Genomic DNA, 15,073 nt, shown 5'->3' on the forward strand with positions numbered 1-15,073 from the left:
GCTGGACAGGCCTGTGAGAAAGAGTGTGACGTGTTCCCCTTTCCCAGAGAGGAGACCAGTGCAGGCCTGAGGGGGGCTGGGATTGGAGGAGACTCTCCAGCCCCTACTTATGGCCACAAATTGCATCAGCTCCCGCCACCAGCACCCAGCACCCACTGAACCTTAACCTCAGGATGGGTGGAAATCCTACTATCTCCCCACATGGCTTGCCACCATCACAAGGCACCTTCCCAAGAGCCCAGGAGAGGGCTGGACTTCAGGCCTGGGATGATCTTGATTATCAGGTTGGGTTGAAGCTGAAGTGGAAAACCTTGAGATCCGGATGGATTATGGGTCTGAGGATAAGGTTTGGCCTCCAGGTGGACATCTCCCTTTGAGAGAGCTGGTGGGCAGAGGGCACTTCCAATCAGAGCCTGTGGCCTGGTTGGTCAAGGGAATCTCAGAACACCAGAGTTTGGGGTGGGGGCTGGGAAAGCCCAGCCATGCCCCTTAGTGAGCCACCAGGTTCATGTGGGCCACCAGGTTCCCACTGGGTGAACACAGCCTTTTCCCACACTGGGCCAGGCTCCAGCCTCTGGTGGTAGGTGAAAAACTCCATTTCCGATTATTGTTTTCAGATATTCTACATCCAATGCATGAAAACACAATAGGGCCAGGAAAACTCCACACCCCCTCAACACACACACACACAACACAAAGGTGGTCCCATCCCTGATGATGAGAAGGTCAGAGGACCTTTTTCTCATTCTAGTCCTTGATGTGGGTCCAGGGGAAGCCGTGTCTTTGAACTCTGTGGCGCCCACAGCAGGTCCAGCTGCGAGGGTGCGGTTGGGGAGCCAGACAGGACACACTGCCTTATCACGGGCCAGTCGCAGGCCCTCCTGTGAAGACCAGGCTTCCTCTAGCCAAAGGTGACTTAGTGCCATTTGTTCAGTCACCCGAGGAGGCTGAGGAGGGCCCGTGGTCGGTTGGGATCTGACTCTCTCAGAGCCAGGCCTCTCTGTTTGGGAGCCTCTGCACAGCCCCTTGAGAGCAGACCTCACTGTGTCCTAATCCCCGGTAAGGCTCTCCCTTGAACTAGCCCCTTCACTTTCTCGCTTCTCCATTTTGGCCATCTTTAAAATGCCTCCAAGCAGCCCCTGCTGGGCTCTTGGGAAGGAGCCTTGTGGTGGTGGCCAGCCATGTGCACAGAAATGGCTGCTAAGTCTTTGCTGAGGAAGGGCCAGTAGGGAACCAATTCTGTTGACATTCAGTTTTTAAACCACCTGGTTTTAAAAACCAGCCTTTGGGCTCCTATGATCGGTGCCGAAAGGTCTTCCTCTGGGTTCTTGGTGAGGCTGGTCCTCAGATTCAGACCTCTGCTTTCCATTACCAGAATCTGAGATTTGGTGAGTTGGAGGGATGGGATTGGCCATGGAGTCCAACATCCCCGTTTCAATAGACGAACATCCTACGGCTTGAGTTCTTCCTGGATGGGGTGCACACTACTTTGTAAAGACATCTGAGCCGTTGTTTGAAAGTTTTCCTCCTCGGGAAGTCCTTTTTTATATCGAGGTGGAATCTGCCACTCTGTGACTTTGATCCATTGACCCAGTTTTACAATAATTCTCAAGAACTGGGGAGCAGTATAGCCAAGTTCCAATATCAGGCAGAGCAGGCACATAGAGAAAGCTGACTCCCTTTCCTCCACCCCTACTTCTCTCTTCATCTCATGCCTGATCGTTAATATATTGATTATGTATTGGACAGACTGACTCTTGAGTTCACCCTAATGTACTTGCATGATGGAATTAACATCTTCATGTCAATGTCGTCTTTTAAGACCTTGCTGAAAAGATGGCATTTTTGGAGAATGCTCAGAGGAAGTAACTGCTTCCTTGCGTGTCTCACTCCATCAGGTTATCCCAATGCAGCTGGGGAGCGCATGTGGATCTCTTCTCTCTAGGGGTGATTCGCCACTTCCATCTTTTCCTAGTACCACGGTGGCCACAAGCCACTCTTGCTGAGGCAGATATATCTGTTTGTATCCCTTGGGTATGTTGGGGTGGAAAATATGAGGACTACTTTTCTAAAACAAGGTATGTTCACTCCTTCTTCTTGGTGACTGCCACTCACATTTCCCTGGTTTTTGTTACCCTTCTCTCCTGGCTTCTTCAGATTAAGCAGTTCAGACTCACCCTTCCCTACAATGGATGAGAAACTAACTTTACATGACTTCTTAGTAGAAAGCTAGCTGAGGGAGGGCAGAGAGTCTGTCTGTTTCCTTCACTGCTCTGTCCTCAGAGTCTACAACTATTTGTGGAATGACTGACTGGCTCCCAAGATGCAACTTATAAAGAAAACCACATCTTCATCTATTATACTCTGTCCTAAAAATTCAGAGAATAAACAAGAAGGTGAATCTGACTCATTGTCCACAGAACTGTCTCATTTACTGTCCTTGTTAGATATCAGGAAAACAACACCAAGGCCAAATTTCAAATAGCAAGTAAACAGCAAAGCCACGTCAGCCCCTCAAGCCTGAGCACCCCTTGTCTCACATGTCCTGTTAGGCCAGCTTTACTCATGATGTAATCTTGATCCATTTGTAGAAAGCTCATGCTCGTGGAGCACTGAAGTATCTTTCCCACCTCTGCCAGATCAACCATGATTTTCCACAGCTCTGTTCACAGCCAGACATGGATCATAGCACACACCTACTGAGCTGGGAGGAACTCTAGTCTCTCTTCTCTCTAAATACTGATCAAACCTCACTTCTACAGCTACTATTTTCATTATATCATTTCTCAGCTCTAAAACCTACAAGACCCCTGTATGTTCTCCAGTGTCAGGTTCCAACTTCTCTGCTTGGCTTTCAAGAGTCTTCATCATCTGGCCCCACCCTTCCTTTCCAACCTAATTTCTCGTTACTCTCCAGTGTACACTCCCTTCCACTGTCTTTGGTCGGGCCATGTTGTTTATTGTCTTTCGCATGTGTTTTGCTTGTTCCTTTTTTAATATGCTTGTTTTTATTAATATCCCAAATAGGCTCATACTTTCTTTTTTGAATTAAATAGACTTTATTTTTTAGAGCAGTTTTAGGTTCACAGCAAGATTGAGCAGCAAGTACAGAGATTTCCCATGTGCCCTCTGTCCCCACACGTGTACAATCTCCTGCAGTATCAATGTCCCCTACCACAGTGGAACATTTGTTATAATCGATGAACCTACATTGACACATCATTATCACCCAAAGTCCATAGTTTACATTAGGGTTCACTCTTGGTGTTGTATATTTCATGGCTTTTGACAAATGTATAATGACATGTATCCACCATTATACTATCATAGAGAGTAGTTTCACTGCCCTAAAAATCCTCTGTGATCTGCATACCCTCTTTTTACCATTCTGTTTTCTGCTCCAGTCATCATGGATGGTTCAGGATCTACCTTCTTCACAAAGCCTTTCCCAATCGCTATAGTCCACACAGCTCTCTCCTTTCCTGGGACTTTTGCTGTGCCCACAGGCAGGGCCACCTTGACTGTGCCCTTATTGCATCCTCCATATTAGCTCCATCTCTCTAACTTCAGTGTAAGCTCCTTGTACTTGGATTCCCCATTGTGCCTGGCCTGTGCTAGGAGTTTCATAGGCAAGGCTACCAAATTGCATAGCTCTAGGGGCCCCATTCACATATATTCCGTGTGAATGGGCTCCCTGGAGTTATGCAGTGCCATAGCCTTGTTCACAAGTCCTTGGTGATTGATCAAAACCCAATCTATGACCCGAAAATAGAAACAATTACCCTTATCATAATTCAGTTCAATTTTTCCAGTGATTATTGAATAGCTACCATGTGCTAACCACCAACAATACCAAAATGAATAAAAGGGTGATCCTACCCTCTCAGGAATTATAGTCTTGTGACATCAAACTAAATAAACAGATCACCATCATACAGTGTTAATGGTGCCAAGATATGAACACAAATAAAGAATATAGCAATTGATATGCAGCTTGAAGAATCAACAGAATTTGCCAGGTAGCTGAATGGGTAGAGGGCTTCCAGCAGGAAGGGACAGCATTGGAAAAATGAAAGTACATGGCACATTTAGAGACTTCTAAGTTGTGCAGTTTATTTCCTGATGGTAAAATCAGAAGCCTAGCAGTTAAATGATTGCCTGTGGTCCCCAAGTAAACCTACACCAGACCATTGGCACCACAGGTCTGAGTGCTCGCTCTCAGCTACTGCTTCTGGAGTCAGAAATGAACGACTAGAGCCCTGTCTTGCTTAGCCATCCTTTGCTCTTCTGAGGACTGGGTGGGATAAGCCCCAGTGTGTTTTTTTCATTTACACCATCCTGCATTGCTTTGTGCACAGTAGGGTGTACCACTCAAGCAGAGGAGTTGGATCTTCCAGAGCCCTCACTGGCCAGCCTCAGTTCTCTACAGGCTTTCTTTGGAAGCTTGCACGGTTTTGGCCTACCTCATAAATTTCTCCTTATTCCTCTTCCTCTTTTTCTCCTTCCTCTGCCTCTTCTTCCTCTTCTTCTCATCTTCTGATATTTCAGATACTAGAAGTCTGGCTAGTCAGCTAAAAGCCAGAGTAGGCAAAAATAAGCAGTCTCCTCCCCTTACATACCTTCTTCTCCCCAACCTAATTGCTAGGTGGTCAGTCATTGGTCGCCATGTTGGATCTTGGACGTGACTGGGATTCCAGAGTGCATGGCCCAGTCCTGGAGTATGGAAAGGGGGTTGGAGCCTGGCTGGATGAAAGGGCTGAGGTGCAGTGTTGTGGTCCTAGGCACCTCTAATTTCCCCTTTCTCTGTTTCTGCTCTGTGCCATCAGCAGGAGTTGGTCTAAGGCTTCTAGGGCTGGTCTTTGTTTTACCTGGGAAAGTCCCTGCAGGGAGAGCTAAGATCTCCCTGGAGGAATGGGCTGGAGCACTGACCTCTGTCACCTGAATTGTTTGGGCAAAGAAGTCCCCATAGGGGTTAGGAGGGTGATCAATTGGCAACTTAGGGAGTAAAGACCTTTTTCTCCTTCTCCTCCCTCTGCTCATTGTGCTCAGAAGGGCAGCGGGGTCAGCGGCAGCAAACTGAAGGGCCGGCCAGCCCGGCCTTGAAAGGGGCTCGTTTTGTGTTTCAGTAATGAGTGCTCTCTTTCTCCCCTTGGATGCACTCAGATTTCCCAAGTTACAGGAACCTGTCAACTGCTGTTTTCATTGTATGGGGCTCACAGGGAACTTGGATATAGGGCAACCTTGTTTCAAAGAAAGCAAGGGAAAGAAAGTCCTGAATAGACGCAATGTGCTGTCATATGCAGATCACAGCCCCAGTTGCTATGGGACACCCCTGCCAGCCCAGAGGGCAAGATGCCGACCATCCTGGATTGCCGTGGCCGCCACCTTGGAGATGGGAATGCCACTGCTGAAAGGGCACAGCCAGCAGCAGACACTGCCATGGGCTCTCAGTTTTGCCAGGGGGCCCAGCCTGACAGCAGCCTGAATCCTGGCAGCCTCTGCCCCCCACTGGCTGTTCAGTTGAGAGCCCCTCACCCAGGAGCTGAGGGAACAGGCCATGGAACCCTGGAAAAGTGAAGATAGGCAGGTAGAAAGGGTCTCTCTTTAAGGGGTACCAGGCCTCTGCTCACAGCAGGGCCACCAGGGGCCACGTCAGGGAACTGGTGCGTGATGGTAAAGGCAGGTTTTCACCTTGCTTGTTGTGCCCTCTGAGAACACTTGGCAATAACATTCCTTTCCCGATGGGTTCATTCTGAAGCTGACAGATGTTGTTTTCTTTCCCCTGTTTACCTAAAGTGGCCCAGGGTAACAGGACAAGCTGTGCCAACAACAGGGAAGAGCGAGCCTGCCCTGGTGGCCCCTGGGTCCCCATACCCAGTCCTCTGCCCTGCATCCTTGTCCTACATCCATTCCCCCCACCTGTGGGGATGGGAGCAGCCAGAGGGCTGGCCTGCCCGGAAGCTGAGGCCAGGGCAGGGCCTGTGGGGGAGCCTGAGATTAGGAGAGGCCCAGAATTAAGACTCTCTCCAAGCTGTGCTTTGACTGTAGGCAAGAAGGTCTGGGCTTGCGCAAGGCTGTGGGAAGCTAGCCTTGCCACTTTGCAGAGGACAGGCCAGAGGCGGCCAGGGCCAGAGGCATCAGGAGGCGGCTATGATAGGACCTGAAAACACCAAGGAGGGAACTGAGAGAAATGCATTTTCCAGCAGCTGTTGACTGCACACCCCACTCTATGGAAAGGGGCGACAGCGTGGCCCTATCCTCGGCATCTCAGCCCGGGGACTGTGGCCAAGATGAGGCCAGTGCCGTTGGCAACCTGTTGTGACCTTCTGACCCTCTTGTCGTCACCCCCATGCCCACTTTTACCACAGCTAAGCTCCTCCCTGTGGGGTTCCCAAGATAAAGACTGAAGTCCAGAACCCTGCCCTCAAAGAGGCTTCGACCTAGTAAGAGGGTAACTTTTGCATGTATGGAACTACAGTTCCAGACACAGTGGCCACCGCCCTAAGGGGACAGCCCTGGCGGCATTCAGAGGCCTTTGGCTGGGCGGCTGGAGAGTCATAAAGTAAATAAATAAAATCTCATGTGCTTCATGTTTGTGTTTGCCTTCCCATTTGCAAAGACTCACAGGTACGTCATTTCTTTTCAACTTCACACCAAACAAGGAAGGTGCTTTGTAAGCCTGAAAGCTCTCTGCAAACGTAAGACAAAACGACCTTTCCAGGAGGAGTCTCCAACGTTGGCAGAGGTGAAAGGCAGAGGCGGTCGAGGACCAGCAAGTTTCTCTGATGAGCACGGGGCAGGCGACCTCGTGACCTAAGGCTAGAGAACCAGGCTGAGGGCCACGCATACTGCAGCACTGGCCTTCAGGGAAGCTGGGAACAGAGAGCGAGATTTTGGATGGTTAGTGAGTTCGTTTTCTATGGCTGCTGTAACACATTATACAAACTTAGTGGCTTTAACAATACAAATTCATGATTTACAGTTCTAGAGGTCAGAAGTCTGCTGCAGGTCCACTGGGCTAACATCAGAGTGTTGTCAGAGCGGTGTGAGGGAAGAATCTGTTTCCTTGCCTTTTCCTGCTTCTAGAGGCTGCCCACATTCCTTGTCTTGCGGCCCTTGCTCCATTGGCAAAGCCAGCAGTGGAGGGTTGGGTCCTTCTCACATCTCATCACTCTGACCTCCTCTTCTGCCTGCTTCTTCCATGTTTAAGGACCTTTGTGATTATACTGAGCCTGCTCGGATAATCCAGGACAATATGCCTATTTTAAGGCCAGCCAATTAGCAACCTTAATTCCCCTCTGCCTTGGAAGGTAACATATTCACAGGTTCCAGGAATTGGAACACAGACATCTTTGAGGGGCCATTATTCTGCCTACTAGATTTGGTTAGTTGGTTGGTCAGTTATTGGTTGGTTGGCTGTTTGGTTGTTGGCTATTTTTTGAGAGACTGCCCCCCTCCCCCCGTCAGGTCCTCACTCAAGAGCCAGATAATCAAGTTTGTCAGAAGGAGGGAAAAATAAGAGTAAACAGTCTCTAAGAGGAAGAAGGGGCTGCTAGAGGCAAATGCAGGACTCAGACATTGATTTTATCTCATCGTGTATCAGAATAAATCTATAAAGGACAATTCTAAGAACTAGGCAACATGCCATTCTGGAGAGGTTTGTTAGCCCACATATCCCCTAGAACCCCGCTGCTGGCTAGTTCATGCTCCACACAAACACTTGGCCTTGAGTCCTCAGTTTCTGTCCCATGTCTTCTGGCTTAGCAGCAGGAATGTTTGTAATCCATTTTTAAATGTCTAGTCAAACTTTTGAGATATTATCTCTAATCCAAATACACTGGTGGGTTCCACTCAGTGTCTAGTGGTCCCCTGGAGCCTCTCAAACTTCCAGTGGGTTTAAGTCACTCTCCTACACATCAGCCCCAGCCTTGCCTCGTGGACCCTGCCCACCTGCCTCTCAGACTTCACGTCTCGCAAGCTGGACTGTGCCAGCAGCTGCCTGGCTTCCTACCTTGCTGGAAGCTGACGCTGCTCTTCAGGATGTCCATCAAAACTCTTGAAATGAAATGTGGCATTGGCCATTTGCTCTTGAGCTGTCCTTGCAGCTGGACAATGTCTCAGTTGGTCCTCTTGGAGAGCCCCTTCTTTAATGCTCTTCCCGGGACTCAACTCCCTGTTTCCCAGTTTCCTTGCCTGGAGCTCCTGATTCCAGTCAGCCACCCAGATAACTCCTGGGGTGCCCCCCACCCCGCCACTGCCCACCTGCAGACCATCACCTGGCTTCTGGAGCTGAGCTGTCCACTCACCTGTGACCCGCTTATCCTGACCTCCAAGTGAGTCCTGGCTTCCAGGACTGACCTTCCAGTTGGTAACTTCAATCTTGATCCCCCTTTGGCCCTGCAGACCTTGACTTCTTGTCTCCAAACTGCCCGTGTTCCACTTAGAGCAGTGACAGCAGCAGCAGCGTAATAACGGCTCACATTTGAGCTCTTACTGCGTTCCAGGCATTGTGCATGTTTGACCTCATTTAATCCTCACAACAACGCTAGAAAGAACCCAGTGAAGAATGGGTACTAGCCCATTTTACAGGTGAGGAGACAGAAGCACAGAGAGATTAAGTAGCCTATTCAGGTGATATAGGTCATATGCGATGGAGTCAGGATTCAAACCCAGGCTGTGAGGCACCAGCATCCCTCACCTGGATTACTGGGGCAGCCACCCTCTTTCCACTTTACCCTGCTCACAGTCCACTCCCAGCAGCCAGGGTGATCTGTGTACATTTAATCATGTCGCCCTTCAGCTCAGAACTGTCCAGTGGCTCCCATCTTGCTCAGTAAAAGCCAGAGGCTCACAGTGACCTATAGGCCCACTTGATCTAGCCCTCTCTGCCCTCACTTCCTGCTACCTCTCCTTCCCTCTCTTCTCCTCACCAGCTATACTGGACTCCTTGGCACCTCAAGGAAGCCAGCCACCTGCTGGCCCCAGTGTCCTGGTACTTGCTAGTCTTTATGCCTGATTGCTCTCCTCCACTCCCCATATTTTGTTGGCTCCTTCTCTTCTCAAGGAGGTCTTTGCTGACACTCTGCATAAAGAAAAAAACACCCTATCTTTGTTGGTACTCCTACCCAAAGACTCCCTTTCCCCCTGCCCAATTTATTTTTTTCCATAAAATTGTCATTGAATAACACATGGGATATGTATTTGTTGCTTATTATCTGTCTCTCACGCTGAGAACACAAATCCAGCATGTTCCACCAGGAATAAAGCTGCAGCACATATTTGCTGAATGAACGGATGAAGCCCCAGGACTCCTCTCAAGACCCCGATGTTCTAGGGAGGCTAAAGGCCACATCCAGATCCCAGGTCTCAGCCTATGCCTGTTCCTGGGCCACCAAGTGGAAGAGCTTCCACTCAGCTCACAGATGACGACTTTAGCTTCTCTCTGGTACTCAGTTCCTGCTGTGTAGCCTGGCAGACAAGGACAAGCAGCACGTATTTCTGAGCTAAGGTCAATTACCCATTCTCATTGACTGCCTTTTTTATTTTCTTTTTTTTGTACTCACTCACCTATTGAAGGGAATTCAAAGCTCTTCCCTCTACCCTCACCCCGACTCCAGCATGCCAGGGGTGACAAGCAGCTATGTCTTCACTCATGACACCACTGGCCACATGGGTCTAACTCTCAGTCCTCAAAACTCTGACCCACCCACAGGACATTGTTTAAAATAATAAAACTGAGAAGTCATTGTTGATCTCTCCCAAAAGCTAGTGCTTGTCCTCCCACCCAATAGTTCAGCAGCCTGTGTAGATGGGACCCAGAGGATGGCCTGAGCGAGTCCAGGGCACTGAGGCCTCCATGCTGAATCCACCAGGCCTGCCCTAGAGAGACCGAGGGGCTGGTCAGTGGATCTTGGGTGGTGAGACAGGAGTGTGTTACTGACATGGCCCTGAGTTTGAGATCCCCGCGGTAGCAGGTTCTGGGCATGTGTCCCTCATCACTATTCTCCAACGGAGAATAGTTTATTTTTTTCATGGCTGGTGGCAAGACAGCACCTGTGATAACCTCATTAGTCAGATCCAAGAGGTCCTCAGAGAGCGGTGAAAGCCTGCTGTTTAGCCAGGGTTTTTGGTCTGGGGCTGCTGGGTGTGGGCGACTAGGGAAACAGGCCAAGGGGTCAAAGATGCAGGGAGGTGATTGAAGTCTTCTCGTCTAAACCCACTCTGAGGTTAGAGAAGAGGAAATGTCTTGACTGGATTTCTGATTGCCTTAATAAGTCTTTAACTAAAAGGATCTTAGCTTCCGAGAGGCTTCTCAAAAATGACTGCTTCTCTAATGGGAAGCCATGGGGACAGGCTCAGATGATAACAAGTGATCCCATTCACTAGGCATCGGTTTTGTGCCTGGCATTGTGTCAAGGCCTTTTGATGCATCTCTTCAGTGGGGGCTGCTCGGCCAGGGGTATTCAGTCAGAACTACTGAATCAGCAAACATATGATGAGGGTGTGTTTTCTTATCCTCAACTGGAAAATGAAGGAACTGAGTCTCTGAGGAGTTACAGAATTGCTCAAGTTCATACGGCTTCTAAATAGAATCCAAACTCAGGTCTGTCTGACTCTGAAGACTATATAACAAGCACCCCCCCCCCATATCTCTGGAGGTCACCAGATTGCATTTTTCCCCAGATGGAAAACCTACAAAGGTTTGGGGTCCAGCTGATTTGGAGTGAAATGAGCTTAGTGGGTGCTTCTCTGGGTCTTGGGCTCCATTTGGTAAATTGAAATTGACCAGTGAATCCCAAAAGTTTGCCTGGTAAATTCCAGAAGACAAATTCCATCCTTCTTCCCATAACCTACCCCGCCACCCCAACACACACCCCCTTGGTGAGCTTGGAGTCTCCCAAAGAGGAAGATTCAGCAACTGCCCAGGCACTCCACCCTGCTCATTCTAGAAACCTCACCAGCAGCCGCCCCTGCACCCAGGCTGCTTGCCCAGTAGGCAGCTAAGTTCATCCTTTGTGGATCTAGAGGCTTTGGGGAAGGATGTGTCAAGACCCTAATAGGAAGATTTAGGATGCATGAAGCTTGAAACCCTTGTTCTAAGGCAAGTCTCCTGGCATCCTTTCCATGGCACCTGGTGATGAGGAACGGGTCTTACTTTCTAGACAGAGACACTAAAGCCATGGGCATGACCAGCCCTAAAGGATGTAGGGAAACATTCTCAGGGCAGGATACATTCTCAGTCCTTGGTACTTGAGAGCTGCTACGGTAGGAGACATCCTTGTGTGCTAACAATTAGATCAGTTCAGAGGAGTACTGAACTCCGAACTCTGAACTCTGTTATTGGACCAGCAGTGTTGGAGGCCAGACCTGGTTTGTACCTTAACTTGGGTCAGGGGCACAATGTAAGGTCAACAAGGGGTCAGAGGGCCTGGGCTGGGTGCTCGCCCTCTTGACTCAGAATCCATGCTGGTTGCTGAGCTCACTACTGCCTCGGTACAGCAGATCCCAGCCCGCATTTATTTTAAAAGCAAAAGAAAATGTTTAATTTTCTTTTATTTATTTAAAAAGTCTGGATAAAGGAGGAATAAATAGGGTTATTCTGTTTGTAATTTACTGAGATTTCCTGGAAAGCAAGCTTGGGAGGCCAGAGCCTATGTCAGAACACGAGAGACCAATGCCCTCTTGCATAAACAGAAGGAGCTGAGAGACTGACAGAGAGTTATGGAGATAGAAGCAGAATTTCCAGTTTGGTTTCAAGTCTTTTCAGGTCTTGATCTTTAGCCTAAAAGCCAGAAAGCCAATCTGATCTCCATGATGACTATGACTCAAGAAGAGATACACGGGGTGAGGAGAGAGGGCGAATGCTCAGTTTGCATGTTCCATGTTCATGGGGCCCAGGGAACTGACCGCCCCTCCACGGAGACCTAGAGCAAAGCCACTGGTCCCTGCTCGTCGTTGGCCTTGCCCATGATTTTAATCATTTTGAAAATGAAGGCCCAGCCTCAAAAGATAACCAAGGAGTCATCTCTCCTTTCAGTCTCGATGCTTCCACAGTGAAATGCAAAATTATTATTCTTGGGATTTTACTCTTTGTTCCTCTGATTTTTACTTAACAAGAATAAGAAGTCTGGTCCCGGGCTGGTCATAGCCAGAGGTTCTAAATCCCAGGCCGTGAGCCAGCGTTCCTATCTTTTACCCTTCACTCCACACCTTCCTCACACCTCAGTGCTGATCCCCCTCTGCGGCTTCCATCGCCCAGGGGCCTGGTCTTAGCCCTTCTGCCCACCAGCGGCCCAACCTCAGGATTCTTTGCTTGTTCTAGGCCTTGTTTCCTCTCAGAAAGAAAGAGTGAGGCTGGTCGCAGGGTGCACTTCCAGTTCTCCTCTCTGAAAAGAACGTGTCGGCGGCCCCCTCCTAGTCTCCTGCTACTGAGCTCAGCCTCTTTGCTAATCCAGTGATGCATCAGTCTCTCTGCCCCGCTTTCTGGCTCTGTGCTTGGGACCGTCTGGTGTTGCCTTCCTCCCTTTCTTGTCTCACTTGGAGACAAGAATGTGTTCTTGCCGAGAGTGAATTCTCCCAATGTGTGTTTCTCTCAGTAAGGGAGCTGCTCCCCACTTCATCGGAAAAATTCTCCTCCTTGTTTTACCTTCAGTATAGACATTTCTAGAAACTGGACTCATGTCTAGAGGGACAGTGTGGGGTCCTTGCTTTTTCTGAAATCTGTCCTCCAATCTTGGTCTGAATAGGCCTGGATACAGAGTATCCAAACATCATGAATGCTCGTTAACAATACTAACGGTTACCATTTACTGATTGTCATTTGTGGACACATGCTAAGCTCCTTGTTGATTGCATGGCTTAGTAGCTTGCTCCAGCTGAGCCCAGGTCAGCCTGACTGCCGAGCCCACTCTCTGAACCACTACGTTAAAAGCTTCCTCTCTGCCTTCTCTCATTTCATCCTCTGAGACCCTTCCCCTCAGCACCCACTCACCCAGGCATAGCCAGCCTCTTGGGACCCACTTCATCAGACATTGCTTGGCCCCAGAGCCCATCACCAGCACACAAGCATCTCCACGCAAGATCCCCTACCTACGTAGCCTGGCTTTCATGCCCGCAGAGGGTCTCCCACTGCGTACGCCTTAAGTCTCATTGCCTGCTTTGCTAGCTGGAGCCTTGGGTGTAGGGACACCAAGATCTGCCATTTCCCTGAACACCTCCTCCATGTCCAGTGGAACAGGTGTGCAATCCATCTTAGAGCCATCAGTCATTCCCAAGCCTGTTCTTTTTTTTTTTTTTTTTTAAGATTTTATTTTTTCCTTTTTCTCCCCAAAGCCCCCCCAGTACATAGTTGTATATTTCTCGTTGTGGGTTCCTCTAGTTGTGGTATGTGGGACGCTGCCTCAGCGTGGTTTGATGAGCAGTGCCATGTCCACGCCCAGGATTCGAACCAACGAAACACTGGGCCGCCTGCAGCGGAGTGCGCGAACTTAACCACTCGGCCACGGGGCCAGCCCCCCCAAGCCTGTTCTTGATTTAGAAAATCTGCACCCAAAAAGAACCAGCCCTTGCTGTGAGTGATGTGACTGGACACTGAACGCTGAGCGTGGCTCCCCAGCATCACTGGTGAGTGGCAGAGAAGGTCCTCAGAGCTCCACCCTCAGACCTCTTCTCCATCATTATTCACTCCCCACATGATCTCATGCTGTCTCATAGCTTTACATGACATCCATCTCCTGGGAACTCCCAAGCTGAATCTCTGGCCTGGGCTCCTCCCCTCAATTCCAGAATGGCATGGCTAACTGCTGACTCGACATCGCTACTGGGATATCTATGGGGCATATTCAGATGAACATATCCAGAATCAAACTCCTGATGTTCCTGCCAACATGCTGCTCCCTCAGTCTCCCCATATCCGTAAAGGGTAATGCTATCCTTCCAATTGTTCAGGCCAAAAGTCTTGGAGTCATCCTTGCCTCCTCCAGGAATTTCACACCCCACATTGAAGCCATCAGCAAATCCTATTGACGATTCCTTCAAAATAACTTCAGACTCCAACAACCTCTTACCACCTGGATTGCTGCTCCACTGGGCAAAGCTACCATCACCTCTCACCTACATTATTGCAAAGCCTCCCCAGGACTCCCTGCAATCGGTTCTCAACACTGCAGGTAGGGTGAACCATTTAAAACGTAAACCAATTATGTCCCGCCTCTGCTCCCAGCTCTCCTGGGGCTTCCAACCTCACTCAGAGTCCTTACAATGCCCCGTGTCCTTACAGTGACAGTACAGTGTCCTTACAATGCCCTACAAGGCCCCGACTGATATGGCCCCACCCCTCACCTCTTCTCAACTCCCGCTTTCTCTGCTCTGAGCACTGACTTCTATACTGTTCCTCCAACAGGATGGGCATGGTCCCACCTCAGGACCCTTGTCCTTGCTAATCCCTCTGCCCGGAATGCTCTATCCCCTAAGTCCTCATCAGAAAAGCCTTCCCTCACCTTCCTGTAGAAAAGAGCAACCTTGTCACCCCCCAAGCACTCTCTGTCCCCCTTACTTGCTTTATTTTTCTCTATAGCATTTATTGTCACCAGATATATTTGTGTTTATATGTTAATCATCTCGCTGTTAACATACACACACACACATAAAAGACTTTGTCTATTTTCTCCAAACCTATATCTCCCACACTTTGAAAAATGCCTTCCATGTAGTGGGTGCTCCATAAGTATCTATTGAATGAATGAATGAAATCAGACGTGTCCTCAGGAGTAGGTTCAAATCAGAGGGAATGTTGGGCATGCCTCCTGCTTTGGAGGACTTCATGCTGGCCCAGTGCTTGGGTCATTCCATCAGGCAATCTCCTGAAAAACCTCCTGCCCCTCCTGTGCTGGGGTGTGTGTCATCGGTACGTCCTCGAACATGTTACTGCCCAAGCAGCAGAAGGTGGTGACGGCTGTTGGAACTCGTTGCCAATGGAAGTGAAAGCAAAAATGAATAAAGTAATTTCTCCCCATGGGTAGTGTGACATGCCTTCACAGAGGTTTCAGAATCTAGCAGCCCACCTCATGCATTA

The sequence above is a fragment of the Equus asinus genome, chromosome 7, assembly GCF_041296235.1.
Source record: "Equus asinus isolate D_3611 breed Donkey chromosome 7, EquAss-T2T_v2, whole genome shotgun sequence".
In the NCBI taxonomy this organism is placed as follows: Eukaryota; Metazoa; Chordata; class Mammalia; order Perissodactyla; family Equidae; genus Equus; species Equus asinus.